The sequence below is a fragment of the Camelus bactrianus genome, chromosome 1, assembly GCF_048773025.1.
Source record: "Camelus bactrianus isolate YW-2024 breed Bactrian camel chromosome 1, ASM4877302v1, whole genome shotgun sequence".
Lineage (NCBI taxonomy): Eukaryota > Metazoa > Chordata > Mammalia > Artiodactyla > Camelidae > Camelus > Camelus bactrianus.
Window position 1 is genome coordinate 132,042,234 of NC_133539.1, and position 16,144 is coordinate 132,058,377.

Consider the following 16,144-nt stretch of genomic DNA (forward strand, 5'->3'; position numbering starts at 1 on the left):
CACTCGCTTCTACTTGGATTTCCATATCAACCCCCAGGTTTCCCTTGCAGCCCGGCCTGGGTTTACACAGAGTGAAAAGAAGAAATTGGTGCTATTCGAACCCATGCCATGCTGACAATTGTGGAAACCTTCGAACACTCAGGATAACAGAACATATATTTCTGTGTGTGATGGAGTAAGAAAACACACTCCAGGCATTTTTCTGGGGATCCAGGTTTTCCCAGGTTGGGAGATGTCGGCTAGATTCCTTCAGTGCCCATGTGGTGGCACTGTCTTCTTCTTCGTTTCCAAGCCCAACTCCCAGCTTTCCCTTGCAGCCCGGACAAGTGAAACACCCATGGATGACAAATAAGTGATTCTATCAGAACCCCGGCGTTGCAGTCTGTTGGAGGAACCTCCAAACTTTCAGGATTCTGGAACACGTCTTTGAGTGTGGGGAGTTGTGGAACCCCAATCCACTCAGATGGATGGGTCACAGATTTGTCCAAGTTAGGGAGAAGTCCGCTAATTTCATACACAGTGCATCTTGGGGCACTCGCTGTTTCTTTGATTTTCAGTCTATCCCCCAGTTTTCACTCGCAGCACGTCCTTGTAAAGCATTCAGTGATTATAAGCTAGGTTTCTATTGGAACCCAGGTCATGCAGACAATTGTAGGAACCTCCCCACACTCAGAATAACAGAACAATATTTTGAGTGTCTGATTTAGATGGGTAAGCTAAATTCACGCATGTTTCAGGTTGTATAGGAGTTTCTAGGTTGTGGGAGGTGGTATATTTACATCCACTGTCCATGGGGAGTCCCTTGCAGTTGCTTGGATTCCAGCCCAACCCCCAGCGTTCCCTCGCATCCCGGCCTGTGAAAACACTCATGGAAAATAAGCTACAGTTTCTATAAGAACTAAGGCGCTCCTGAAAGTTGTAGAAACTTCCCTACACTAAGGAAAACAGAACAAAACTTTGTGTGTGTGATGGAGTAAGAAAACACAGTAAGGCATGTCACTGGTGTGCAGGTGTTCACAGGATGGGAAATTTTGGCTAATTACCTCCACTGCCCATGGGGAAGCACTCTCTTCTTCTTCGATATCCAGCCCTAATCCTAGCCGTCCCTTGCAGCCCGACCGTGGAAAACACCCAGGGATGACAAACTAAATCATTCTATCAGAACCAGGACGCTGCTGTATGGTGGAGGAACCTCCAAGCTCTCAGGATTCCGGAACAGGTATTTGCTTGTTGCGAATTGTGAAGCCCCAGAGCACACTCATTGCTGGGACCCAAGATTTTCCCTTTTAGGGCCAAGTCCGCTAATTACCTCCATAATCAATCTCGGGGCACTCGCTGCTACTTGGATTTCCAGCCCAAACCCAAGCTTTCCCTCACAGCCTGGCTTGGGAAAGCACACAAGGAAAAAATGTTATTGGTTGTAATGTAACCCAGGCACTACCTAACTTTGTAGGAACCTTCCCAAACCTAGGATAAAAGAAGAAAAATTTGTGTGTCTGATGGAGTTGGTTAAACAATCTCCATGCATGTATCAGGGTGCTTAGGTGTTCCAAGGCCGTGGGACGTCGGAAAATTACCTCAAATTCCCATGGACAGTAACTCGCTGCTGCTACAAATTAAAGCCAAGCCCACAGCTTTACCTCGCAGTCAGGCCTGTGAAAAAACTCACGGAAAACTTAATACTGGTGATACGATTACCCAGGCGCTACTAAAAGTTGTAGAATCCTCCCTACACTCAGGATAGCAAAACAAATTTTGTGTGTGTGATGGTGGAGGAAAATACACTCCAGGCATGTTTCTGGGGGTACAGCTGTTCCCAGGTTTGGAGATGTCGCCTAATAACCTCCACTTCCAATGGGGAGGCACTCTATACTTCTTCGCTGTCCAGACCAACTCCCAGCTTTCGTTTGAAGCGCGACCTAAGAAAATACCTAGGGATGACAATATTATTGATTCAATCAGAACACCCGCTCTGCTGCCTGTTGGAGGTACAACAAACACTCAAATTTCCGGAACATGGCTTTACTTTGTGGAGGTGTGAAAACCAAAACCACAAGATGCCTGAGGGCACAGTTTCTCTCTGTCTGGGAGAATTCCGTTTATTACCTCTACAGTCAATTTCTGGGCAATCCTGGCTACTTGTCTTTCCAGCCGAACCCCCAGTTCCCTCACAGCCCGCCCTGGAAATCACTCAGAGATTATAAGCTAGTGGTTCTATTGGAGCCCAGGCACTGCCGACCGTTGTAGGATGCTCCGCACACGTAGGATAACAGAACATATTTTTGTGTCTGATTGACATGGTAAAAACTCCACGCATAATTCAAGGGGTACAGGTTTTCCTAGGTTGGGGTAACTCAGATTATTCCCATTAATGCTCATGGGGAGGTAATCGCTCCTGCTTGGAATTTCATCACATACCCCAGGTTCCCTTGCAACCCAGTCAGAGAAAACAGTCAGGAAATTTAGCTAAAATTTCTATTAGAACCTAGGCACTGCTGACAGATATAGAAACCTCCCCATACACAGGGTAACAGAACACTTCTTTGTGTGTGTAATGGAGTAGGAATACACAGTCCATGCACGTTTCTGGGGAGCAGGTGTAAACAGGATTGGAGACGTTGGCTGAGTATTTCCACATCCCTTGGGGAGGCACTCCCTTTCTTCGTTTTCCAGCCACACTCCCAGCTTTCCCTTGCAGCCCGGGTTAGGAAAAAACCCAGGGATGTCAAACTAATTATTTCTATCAGAACCCCGGCGCTGCTGTCTTTTGGTGGAACCTCCAAACACACAGGATTAACAAAATCTTCTTTGCTTGGGGGAAATGTGAAGCCCCACCCAACACACATGGCTGAGGGCAGAAGTTTTTCCCTGTTAGGTGGAAGTCCGCTAATTACCTCTACAGAACATCATGGGGCACTCGCTTCTACTTGGATTTCCATCTCAACCCCCAGGTTTCCCTTGCAGCCCGGCCTGGGTTTACACAGAGTGAAAAGAAGAAATTGGTGCTATTCGAACCCATGCCCTGCTGAAAATTGTGGAAACCTTCGAACACTCTGAATAACAGAACATATCTTTCTGTGTGTGATGGTGTAGGAAAACACACTCCAGGCATTTTTCTGGGGATCCAGGTTTTCCCAGGTTGGGAGATGTCGGCTAGATTCCTTCAGTGCCCATGTGGGGGCACTGTCTTCTTCTTCGTTTCCAAGCCCAACTCCCAGGTTTCCCTTGCAGCCCGGACAAGTGAAACACCCATGGATGACAAATAAGTGATTCTATCAGAACCCCGGCGTTGCAGTCTGTTGGAGGAACCTCCAAACATTCAGGATTCTGGAACACGTCTTTGAGTGTGGGGAGTTGTGGAACCCCAATCCACTAAGATGGATGGGTTCACAGATTTGTCCAAGTTAGGGAGAAGTCCGCTAATTACATACACAGTGCATCTTGGGGCACTCGCTGTTTCTTTGATTTTCAGTCTATCCCCCAGTTTTCACTCGCAGCAAGGCCTTGAAAAGCACTCAGTTATAATAAGCTAGGTTTCTATTGGAACCCAGGTCATGCAGACAATTGTAGGAACCTCCCCACACTCAGAATAACAGAACAATATTTTGAGTGTCTGATTTAGATGGGTAAGCTAAATTCACGCATGTTTCAGGTTGTATAGGCGTTCCTAGGTTGTGGGAGGTCGTATATTTACATCCACTGTCCATGGGGAGTCCCTTGCAGTTGCTTGGATTCCAGCCCAACCCCCAGCGTTCCCTCGCATCCCGGCCTGTGAAAACACTCATGGAAAATAAGCTACAGTTTCTATAAGAACTAAGGCGCTCCTGAAAGTTGTAGAAACTTCCCTACACTAAGGAAAACAGAACAAAACTTTGTGTGTGTGATGGAGTAAGAAAACACAGTAAGGCATGTCACTGGTGTGCAGGTGTTCACAGGATGGGAAATTTTGGCTAATTACCTCCACTGCCCATGGGGAAGCACTCTCTTCTTCTTCGATATCCAGCCCTAATCCTAGCCGTCCCTTGCAGCCCGACCGTGGAAAACACCCAGGGATGACAAACTAAATCATTCTATCAGAACCAGGGCGCTGCTGTATGTTGGAGGAACTTCCAAACTCTCAGGATTCCGGAACAGGGATTTGCTTGTTGCGAATTGTGAAGCCCCAGAGCACACTCATTGCTGAGACCCAAGGTTTTCCCTTTTAGGGCCAAGTCCGCTAATTACCTCCATAATCAATCTCGGGGCACTCGCTGCTACTTGGATTTCCAGCCCAAACCCAAGCTTTCCCTCACAGCCTGGCTTGGGAAAGCACACAAAGAAAATATGTTATTGGTTGTAATGTAACCCAGGCACTACCTAACTTTGTAGGAAACTTCCCACAACTAAGATAAAAGAAGAAAAATTTGTGTGTCTTATGGAGATTGTTAAACAATCTCCAAGCATGTGTCAGGGGGCTTAGGTGTTCCAAGGCCGTGGGACGTCGGAAAATTACCTCAAATTCTCATGGACAGTAACTCGCTACTGCTACAAATTAAAGCCAAGACCACAGCTTTACCTCGCAGTCAGGCCTGTGAAAAAACTCACGGAAAACAAAATACTGGTGCTACTAGAACCCAGGCGCTGCTGAAAGATGTAGAATCCTCCCCACACTCAGGATACTAGAACAAATATTTGTGTGTGTGTTGGTGTAGGAAAATACACCCCAGGCATTTTTCTGGGGGTACAGCTTTTCCCAGGTTTGGAGATGTCGCCTAATTACCTCCACTTCCAATGGGGAGGCACTCTATACTTCTTCGCTTTCCAGACCAACTCCTAGCATTCTTTTGAAGCCCGGCCTAAGAAAAAATCTAGGTATGACAATATTATTGATTCCATCAGAACCTCCGCTCTGCTGCCTGCTGGATGTACAACACACACTCAAAATTCCGGAACATGGCTTTGCTTGGTGGAGGTGTCGAGACCAACTACACAGGATGCCTGGGGGCACAGTTCCTCTCTGTCTGGGAGAAGTCCGCTAATTACATCTACTGTCAATTTCTGGGCAAACATGGCTACTAGGCCTTCCAGACGAACCCCCAGTTTCCCTCGCAGCCCACCCTGGAAAACACTCAGAGATTATAAGCTAGTGGTTCTATTGGAACCCAGGCACTGCCACCGTTGTAGGAAGCTCCGCACACGCAGGATAACAGAACACCTTTTTGTGTCTGATTGACATGGTCAAAACTCCACGCATAATTCAGGGGGTACAGGTTTTCCTAGGTTGGGGGAAGTCAGATTATTCCCATTAATGCCCATGGGGAGGTAATCGCTACTGCTTGGATTTCCTTCACATCCTCCAGGTTCCCTTGCAACCCAGTCAGAGAAAACAGTCAGGAAATTTATCTAAAGTTTCTATTAGAACCCAGGCACTGCTGACAGTTGTTGAAACCTCCCCATACACAGGGTAACAGAACACTTCTTTGTGTGTGTAATGGAGTAGGAATACACAGTCCATTCATGCATCTGGGTTGTAGGTGTAACCAGGTTGGGAGACGTTGGCTAAGTATCTCCATCACCCATGGGGAGGCACTCTGTTTTCTTCGTTTTCCAGCCCTACTCCCAGCTTTCCCTTGCAGCCCGGGTTAGGAAAACACCCAGGGATGACAAAATAAGTGATTTTATCAGAACCCCGGCGCTGCTGACAGTTGGAGGAACCTCCACACACACAGGATTCCCAAACACGTCTTTGCTTGGAAGAATTTTGAAGCCCCAAACCCCACACATGACTGGGGCTCAAGTTTTTCCAAGTTAGATAGAAGTGCGCTAATTAGCTCTACATTCCATCTCGGGCACTAGCTGCTGCTTGGAATTCCAGCCCAACACCCATGTTTCCCTTGCAGCCCGACCTGGTGTAACACAGAGGGAAAAGAAGCTATTGGTGCTATTCGAACCCATGCCCTGCTGACAATTGTGGAAACCTTCGAACACTCAGGATAACAGAACATATCATTCTGTGTGTGATGGAGTAGGAAAACACACTCCAGGCATTTTTCTGGGGATCCAGGTTTTCCCAGGTTTGGAGATGTCGGCTAGATACCTTCAGTGCCCATGGGGTGGCACTGTCTTCTTCTTCCTTTTCAAGCCCAACTCCCAGCTTTCCCTTGCAGCCTGGACAAGTGAAACACCCATGGATGACAAATAAGTGATTCTATCAGAACCCCTGCGTTGCTGTCTTTTGGAGGATCCTCCAAACCTTCAGGATTCTGTAACACGTCTTTTAGTGTGGGGAGTTGTAGAACCCCAATCCACGCACATGGATGGGGTCACAGATTTGTCAGTGTTAGGGAGAAGTCCGCTAATTAACTCCACAGTGCATCTTGGGGCACTCCCTGCTTCTTAGATTTTCAGTCTTTCCACCAGTTTTCACTCGCAGCCCGGCCTTGTAAAACACTCGGTGATAATAAGCTAGGTTTCTATTGGAACCCAGGTGCTGCAAACAATTGTAAGTACCTCCCCACACTCAGAATAACAGAACAATATTTTGAGTGTCTGATTTAGATGGGTAAACTAAATCCACGCATGTTTCAGGTTGTATAGGAGTTCCTAGGTTTTGGGAGTTCGGATATTTACATTCACTGTCCATGGGGAATCCATTGCAGTTGCTTGGATTCCAGCCCAACCCCCAGCGTTCCCTCGCATCCCGGCCTGTGAAAACACTCAGGGAAAATAAGCTACAATTTCTATAAGAACTAAGGCGCTCCTGACAGTTGAAGAAACCCCCCTACACTAAGGAAATCAGAACACAGCATTCTGTGTGTGATGGAGTAGGAAAACACAGTTAGGCATGTCAATGAAGTGCAGGTTTTCACAGGATGGGAAATGTTGTCTAACTACCTCCACTGCCCATGGGGAAGCACTCTATTATTCTTCGATATCCAGCCCTAAACCTAGCATTCCCTTGCAGCCCGACCGTGGAAAACACCCAGGGATGACAAACTAAATCATTCTATCAGAACCAGGGTGCTGCTGTATGTTGGAGGAACCTCCAAACACTCAGGATTCTGGAACACGGGTTTGCTTGGTGCGAATTGTGAAGCCCCAAAGCACACTCATTGCTGGGGCCCAAGATTTTCCCTTTTAGGGCCAAGTCCGTTAAGTACCTCCATAGTCCATCGTGGGGCACTCGCTGCTACTTGGATTTCCAGCCCAAACCCAAGCTTTCCCTCGCAGCCCAGCCTGAGAAAACACACAAGGAAAATATGTTATTGGTTTTAATGGAACCCAGTCTCTACCTAAATTTGTAGGAACCTTCCCACAACTAGGATAATAGAAGAAATATTTGTGTGTCTGATGGAGATGGATAAACAAACTCCAAGCATTTATCAGGGGGTTTAGTTGTTTGAAGGCTGTGGGACGTCGGAAAATTACCTCAAATCCTCATGGGGAGTAACTCGCTGCTGCTACGAATTACAGCCAAGACCACAGCTTTACCTCACCGTCAGGCCTGTGAAAACACTCACGGAAACCAAAATACTGGTGCTACTAGAACCCAGGCGCTGCTGAAAGATGTAGAATCCTCCCCACACTCAGGATACTAGAACAAATTTTTGTGTGTGTGTTGGTGTAGGAAAATACACCCCAGGCATTTTTCTGGGGGTACAGCTTTTCCCAGGTTTGGAGATGTCGCCTAATTACCTCCACTTCCAATGGGGAGGCACTCTATACTTCTTCGCTTTCCAGACCAATTCCTAGCATTCCTTTGAAGCCCGGCCTAAGAAAACATCTACGGATGACAATATTATTGATTCCATCAGAACCTCCGCTCTGCTGCCTGTTGGATGTACAACACACACTCAAAATTCCGGAACATGGCTTTGCTTGGTGGAGGTGTCGAGACCAACTACACAGGATGCCTGGGGGCACAGTTTCTCTCTGTCTGGGAGAAGTCCGCTAATTACATCTACTGTCAATTTCTGGGCAAACATGGCTACTAGGCCTTCCAGACGAACCCCCAGTTTCCCTCGCAGCCCACCCTGGAAAACACTCAGAGATTATAAGCTAGTGGATCTATTGAAACCCAGGCACTGCAGACCGTTGTAGGAAGCTCGGCACACGCAGGATAACAGAACACTTTATTTGTGTATGATTGAGATGGTAAAAACTTCACGCATGTTTCAGGGGGTACAGGTTTTCCTAGGTTGTGGGAGGTCTGATTATTCCCATTAATGCCCATGGGGAGGTAATCGCTACTGCTTGGATTTCCATCACATCCCCCAGGTTCCCTTGCAACCCAGTCAGAGAAAACAGTCAGGAAATTTAGCTAAAATTTCTATTAGAACCCAGGCGCTGCTGACAGTTGTAGAAACCTCCCCATACACAGGGTAACAGAACACTTCTTTGTGTGTGTAATGGAGTAGGAATACACAGTCCTTGCACGTTTCTGGGGAGCAGGTGTAAACAGGGTTGGAGGCGTTGGCAAGTATCTCCACATCCCTTGGGGAGGCACTCCCTTTTTTCGTTTTCCAGCCCTTCTCCCAGCATTCCCTTGCAGCCCGGGTTAGGAAAACACCCAGGGATGTCAAACTAAGTGTTTCTATCAGAATCCCGGTGCTGCTGTCTTTTGGAGGAACCTCCAAACACACAGGATTAACAAAATCTTCTTTGCTTGGGGGAAATGTGAAGCCCCACCCAACACACATGGCTGAGGGCAGAAGTTTTTCCCTGTTAGGTGGAAGTCCGCTAATTACCTCTACAGAACATCGTGGGGCACTCGCTTCTACTTGGATTTCCATCTCAACCCCCAGGTTTCCCTTGCAGCCCGGCCAGGGTTTACACAGAGTGAAAAGAAGAAATTGGTGCTATTCGAACCCATGCCCTGCTGAAAATTGTGGAAACCTTCGAACACTCTGAATAACAGAACATATCTTTCTGTGTGTGATGGAGTAGGAAAACACACTCCAGGCATTTTTCTGGGGATCCAGGTTTTCCCAGGTTGGGAGATGTCGGCTAGATTCCTTCAGTGCCCATGTGGTGGCACTGTCTTCTTCTTCGTTTCCAAGCCCAACTCCCAGCTTTCTCTTGCAGCCCGGACAAGTGAAACACCCATGGATGACAAATAAGTGATTCTATCAGAACCCCGGCGTTGCAGTCTGTTGGAGGAATCTCCAAACATTCAGGATTCTGGAACACGTCTTTGAGTGTGGGGAGTTGTGGAACCCCAATCCACTAAGATGGATGGGGTCACAGATTTGTCCAAGTTAGGGAGAAGTCCGCTAATTACATACACAGTCATCTTGGGGCACTCGCTGTTTCTTTGATTTTCAGTCTATCCCCCAGTTTTCACTCGCAGCACGGCCTTGTAAAGCACTCAGTGATAATAAGCTAGGTTTCTATTGGAACCCAGGTCATGCAGACAATTGTAGGAACCTCCCCACACTCAGAATAACAGAACAATATTTTGAGTGTCTGATTTAGATGGGTAAGCTAAATTCACGCATGTTTCAGGTTGTATAGGAGTTCCTAGGTTGTGGGAGGTCGTATATTTACATCCACTGTCCATGGGGAGTCCCTTGCAGTTGCTTGGATTCCAGCCCAACCCCCAGCGTTCCCTCGCATCCCGGCCTGTGAAAACACTCATGGAAAATAAGCTACAGTTTCTATAAGAACTAAGGCGCTCTTGACAGTTGTAGAAACTTCCCTACACTAAGGAAAACAGAACAAAACTTTGTGTGTGTGATGGAGTAAGAAAACACAGTAAGGCATGTAACTGGTGTGCAGGTGATCACAGGATGGGAAATTTTGGCTAATTACCTCCACTGCCCATGGGGAAGCACTCTCTTCTTCTTCGATATCCAGCCCTAATCCTAGCCGTCCCTTGCAGCCCGACCGTGGAAAACACCCAGGGATGACAAACTAAATCATTCTATCAGAACCAGGGCGCTGCTGTATGTTGGAGGAACCTCCAAACTCTCAGGATTCCGGAAAAGGGATTTGCTTGGTGCGAATTGTGAAGCCCCAGAGCACACTCATTGCTGGGACCCAAGATTTTCCCTTTTAGGGCCAAGTCCGCTAATTACCTCCATAATCAATCTCGGGGCACTCGCTGCTACTTGGATTTCCAGCCCAAACCCAAGCTTTCCCTCACAACCTGGCTTGGGAAAGCACACAAGGAAAATATGTTATTGGTTGTAATGTAACCCAGGCACTACCTAACTTTGTAGGAAACTTCCCACAACTAGGATAAAGAAGAAAAATTTGTGTGTCTGATGGAGATGGTTAAACAATCTCCAAGCATGTGTCAGGGGGCTTAGGTGTTCCAAGGCCGTGGGACGTCGGAAAATTTCCTCAAATTCTCATGGACAGTAACTCGCTGCTGCTACAAATTAAAGCCAAGCCCACAGCTTTACCTCACAGTCAGGCCTGTGAAAAAACTCACGGAAAACTTAATACTGGTGATACGATTACCCAGGCACTACTAAAAGTTGTAGAATCCTCCCTACACTCAGGATAGCAAAACAAATTTTGTGTGTGTGATGGTGGAGGAAAATACACTCCAGGCATGGTTCTGGGGGTACAGCTGTTCCCAGGTTTGGAGATGTCGCCTAATAACCTCCACTTCCAATGGGGAGGCACTCTATACTTCTTCGCTGTCCAGACCAACTCCCAGCTTTCGTTTGAAGCCCGGCCTAAGAAAATCCCTAGGGATGACAATATTAGTGATTCAATCAGAACACCCGCTCTGCTGCCTGTTGGAGGTACAACACACACTCAAAATTCCGGAACATGGCTTTACTTTGTGGAGGTGTGAAAACCAAAACCACAAGATGCCTGAGGGCACAGTTTCTCTCTGTCTGGGAGAATTCCGTTTATTACCTCTACAGTCAATTTCTGGGCAATCCTGGCTACTTGTCTTTCCAGCTGAACCCCCAGTTTCCCTCACAGCCCGCCCTGGAAAACACTCAGAGATTATAAGCTAGTGGTTCTATTGGAACCCAGGCACTGCCACCGTTGTAGGAAGCTCCGCACACGCAGGATAACAGAACACCTTTTTGTGTCTGGTTGACATGGTCAAAACTCCACGCATAATTCAGGGGGTACAGGTTTTCCTAGGTTGGGGGAAGTCAGATTATTCCCATTAATGCCCATGGGGAGGTAATCGCTACTGCTTGGATTTCCTTCACATCCCCCAGGTTCCCTTGCAACCCAGTCAGAGAAAACAGTCAGGAAATTTATCTAAAGTTTCTATTAGAACCCAGGCACTGCTGACAGTTGTTGAAACCTCCCCATACACAGGGTAACAGAACACTTCTTTGTGTGTGTAATGGAGTAGGAATACACAGTCCATTCATGTATCTGGGTTGTAGGTGTAACCAGGTTGGGAGACGTTGGCTAAGTATCTCCATCACCCATGGGGAGGCACTCTGTTTTCTTCGTTTTCCAGCCCTACTCCCAGCTTTCCCTTGCAGCCCGGGTTAGGAAAACACCCAGGGATGACAAAATAAGTGATTTTATCAGAACCCCGGTGCTGCTGACAGTTGGAGGAACCTCCACACACACAGGATTCCCAAACACGTCTTTGCTTGGAAGAATTTTGAAGCCCCAAACCCCACACATGACTGGGGCTCAAGTTTTTCCAAGTTAGATAGAAGTGCGCTAATTAGCTCTAAATTCCATCTCGGGCACTAGCTGCTGCTTGGAATTCCAGCCCAACCCCCATGTTTCCCTTGCAGCCCGACCTGGTGTAACACAGAGGGAAAAGAAGCTATTGGTGCTATTCGAACCCATGCCCTGCTGACAATTGTGGAAACCTTCGAACACTCAGGATAACAGAACATATCATTCTGTGTGTGATGGAGTAGGAAAACACACTCCAGGCATTTTTCTGGGGATCCAGGTTTTCCCAGGTTGGGAGATGTCCTCTAGATAACTTCAGTGCCCATGGGGTGGCACTGTCTTCTTCTTCCTTTTCAAGCCCAACTCCCAGCTTTCCCTTGCAGCCCGGACAAGTGAAACACCCATGGATGACAAATAAGTGATTCTATCAGAACCCCTGCGTTGCTGTCTTTTGGAGGATCCTCCAAACCTTCAGGATTCTGTAACACGTCTTTTAGTGTGGGGAGTTGTAGAACCCCAATCCACGCACATGGATGGGGTCACAGATTTGTCAGTGTTAGGGAGAAGTCCGCTAATTAACTCCACATTGCATCTTGGGGCACTCGCCATTTCTTTGATTTTCAGTCTATCCCCCAGTTTTCACTCTCAGCCCGGCCTTGTAAAACACTCAGTGATAATAAGCTAGGTTTCTACTGGAACCCAGGTGCTGCAAACAATTGTAAGAACCTCCCCACACTCAGAATAACAGAACAATATTTTGAGTGTCTGATTTAGATGGGTAAACTAAATCCACGCATGTTTCAGGTTGTATAGGAGTTCCTAGGTTTTGGGAGTTCGGATATTTACATTCACTGTCCATGGGGAATCCATTGCAGTTGCTTGGATTCCAGCCCAACCCCCAGCGTTCCCTCGCATCCCGGCCTGTGAAAATACTCAGGGAAAATAAGCTACAATTTCTATAAGAACTAAGGCGCTCCTGACAGTTGAAGAAACCTCCCTACACTAAGGAAATCAGAACACAGCATTCTGTGTGTGATGGAGTAGGAAAACACAGTTAGGCATGTCAATGAAGTGCAGGTTTTCACAGGATGGGAAATGTTGTCTAACTACCTCCACTGCCCATGGGGAAGCACTCTATTATTCTTCGATATCCAGCCCTAAACCTACCATTCCCTTGCAGCCCGACCGTGGAAAACACCCAGGGATGACAAACTAAATCATTCTATCAGAACCAGGGTGCTGCTGTATGTTGGAGGAACCTCCAAACACTCAGGATTCTGGAACACGGGTTTGCTTGGTGCGAATTGTGAAGCCCCAAAGCACACTCATTGCTGGGGCCCAAGATTTTCCCTTTTAGGTCCAAGTCCGTTAAGTACCTCCATAGTCCATCACGGGGCACTCGCTGCTACTTGGATTTCCAGCCCAAACCCAAGCTTTCCCTCGCAGCCCAGCCTGAGAAAACACACAGGGAAAATATGTTATTGGTTTTAATGGAACCCAGTCTCTACCTAAATTTGTAGGAACCTTCCCACAACTAGGATAATAGAAGAAATATTTGTGTGTCTGATGGAGATGGATAAACAAACTCCAAGCATTTATCAGGGGGTTTAGTTGTTTGAAGGCTGTGGGACGTCGGAAAATTACCTCAAATCCTCATGGGGAGTAACTCGCTGCTGCTACGAATTACAGCCAAGACCACAGCTTTACCTCACCGTCAGGCCTGTGAAAACACTCACGGAAACCAAAATACTGGTGCTACTAGAACCCAGGCGCTGCTGAAAGATGTAGAATCCTCCCCACACTCAGGAAACTAGAACAAATTTTTGTGTGTGTGTTGGTGTAGGAAAATACACCCCAGGCATTTTTCTGGGGGTACAGCTTTTCCCAGGTTTGGAGATGTCGCCTAATTACCTCCACTTCCAATGGGGAGGCACTCTATACTTCTTCGCTTTCCAGACCAATTCCTAGCATTCCTTTGAAGCCCGGCCTAAGAAAACATCTACGGATGACAATATTATTGATTCCATCAGAACCTCCGCTCTGCTGCCTGTTGGATGTACAACACACACTCAAAATTCCGGAACATGGCTTTGCTTGGTGGAGGTGTCGAGACCAACTACACAGGATGCCTGGGGGCACAGTTTCTCTCTGTCTGGGAGAAGTCCGCTAATTACATCTACTGTCAATTTCTGGGCAAACATGGCTACTAGGCCTTCCAGACGAACCCCCAGTTTCCCTCGCAGCCCACCCTGGAAAACACTCAGAGATTATAAGCTAGTGGATCTATTGAAACCCAGGCACTGCAGACCGTTGTAGGAAGCTCGGCACACGCAGGATAACAGAACACTTTATTTGTGTATGATTGAGATGGTAAAAACTTCACGCATGTTTCAGGGGGTACAGGTTTTCCTAGGTTGTGGGAGGTCTGATTATTCCCATTAATGCCCATGGGGAGGTAATCGCTACTGCTTGGATTTCCATCACATCCCCCAGGTTCCCTTGCAACCCAGTCAGAGAAAACAGTCAGGAAATTTAGCTAAAATTTCTATTAGAACCCAGGCGCTGCTGACAGTTGTAGAAACCTCCCCATACACAGGGTAACAGAACACTTCTTTGTGTGTGTAATGGAGTAGGAATACACAGTCCATGCACGTTTCTGGGGAGCAGGTGTAAACAGGGTTGGAGGCGTTGGCAAGTATCTCCACATCCCTTGGGGAGGCACTCCCTTTTTTCGTTTTCCAGCCCTTCTCCCAGCATTCCCTTGCAGCCCGGGTTAGGAAAACACCCAGGGATGTCAAACTAAGTGTTTCTATCAGAACCCCGGTGCTGCTGTCTTTTGGAGGAACCTCCAAACACACAGGATTAACAAAATCTTCTTTGCTTGGGGGAAATGTGAAGCCCCACCCAACACACATGGCTGAGGGCAGAAGTTTTTCCCTGTTAGGTGGAAGTCCGCTAATTACCTCTACAGAACATCGTGGGGCACTCGCTTCTACTTGGATTTCCATCTCAACCCCCAGGTTTCCATTGCAGCCCGGCCAGGGTTTACACAGAGTGAAAAGAAGAAATTGGTGCTATTCGAACCCATGCCCTGCTGAAAATTGTGGAAACCTTCGAACACTCTGAATAACAGAACATATCTTTCTGTGTGTGATGGAGTAGGAAAACACACTCCAGGCATTTTTCTGGGGATCCAGGTTTTCCCAGGTTGGGAGATGTCGGCTAGATTCCTTCAGTGCCCATGTGGTGGCACTGTCTTCTTCTTCGTTTCCAAGCCCAACTCCCAGCTTTCTCTTGCAGCCCGGACAAGTGAAACACCCATGGATGACAAATAAGTGATTCTATCAGAACCCCGGCGTTGCAGTCTGTTGGAGGAATCTCCAAACATTCAGGATTCTGGAACACGTCTTTGAGTGTGGGGAGTTGTGGAACCCCAATCCACTAAGATGGATGGGGTCACAGATTTGTCCAAGTTAGGGAGAAGTCCGCTAATTACATACACAGTCATCTTGGGGCACTCGCTGTTTCTTTGATTTTCAGTCTATCCCCCAGTTTTCACTCGCAGCACGGCCTTGTAAAGCACTCAGTGATAATAAGCTAGGTTTCTATTGGAACCCAGGTCATGCAGACAATTGTAGGAACCTCCCCACACTCAGAATAACAGAACAATATTTTGAGTGTCTGATTTAGATGGGTAAGCTAAATTCACGCATGTTTCAGGTTGTATAGGAGTTCCTAGGTTGTGGGAGGTCGTATATTTACATCCACTGTCCATGGGGAGTCCCTTGCAGTTGCTTGGATTCCAGCCCAACCCCCAGCGTTCCCTCGCATCCCGGCCTGTGAAAACACTCATGGAAAATAAGCTACAGTTTCTATAAGAACTAAGGCGCTCTTGACAGTTGTAGAAACTTCCCTACACTAAGGAAAACAGAACAAAACTTTGTGTGTGTGATGGAGTAAGAAAACACAGTAAGGCATGTCACTGGTGTGCAGGTGATCACAGGATGGGAAATTTTGGCTAATTACCTCCACTGCCCATGGGGAAGCACTCTCTTCTTCTTCGATATCCAGCCCTAATCCTAGCCGTCCCTTGCAGCCCGACCGTGGAAAACACCCAGGGATGACAAACTAAATCATTCTATCAGAACCAGGGCGCTGCTGTATGTTGGAGGAACCTCCAAACTCTCAGGATTCCGGAAAAGGGATTTGCTTGGTGCGAATTGTGAAGCCCCAGAGCACACTCATTGCTGGGACCCAAGATTTTCCCTTTTAGGGCCAAGTCCGCTAATTACCTCCATAATCAATCTCGGGGCACTCGCTGCTACTTGGATTTCCAGCCCAAACCCAAGCTTTCCCTCACAGCCTGGCTTGGGAAAGCACACAAGGAAAATATGTTATTGGTTGTAATGTAACCCAGGCACTACCTAACTTTGTAGGAAACTTCCCACAACTAGGATAAAGAAGAAAAATTTGTGTGTCTGATGGAGATGGTTAAACAATCTCCAAGCATGTGTCAGGGGGCTTAGGTGTTCCAAGGCCGTGGGACGTCGGA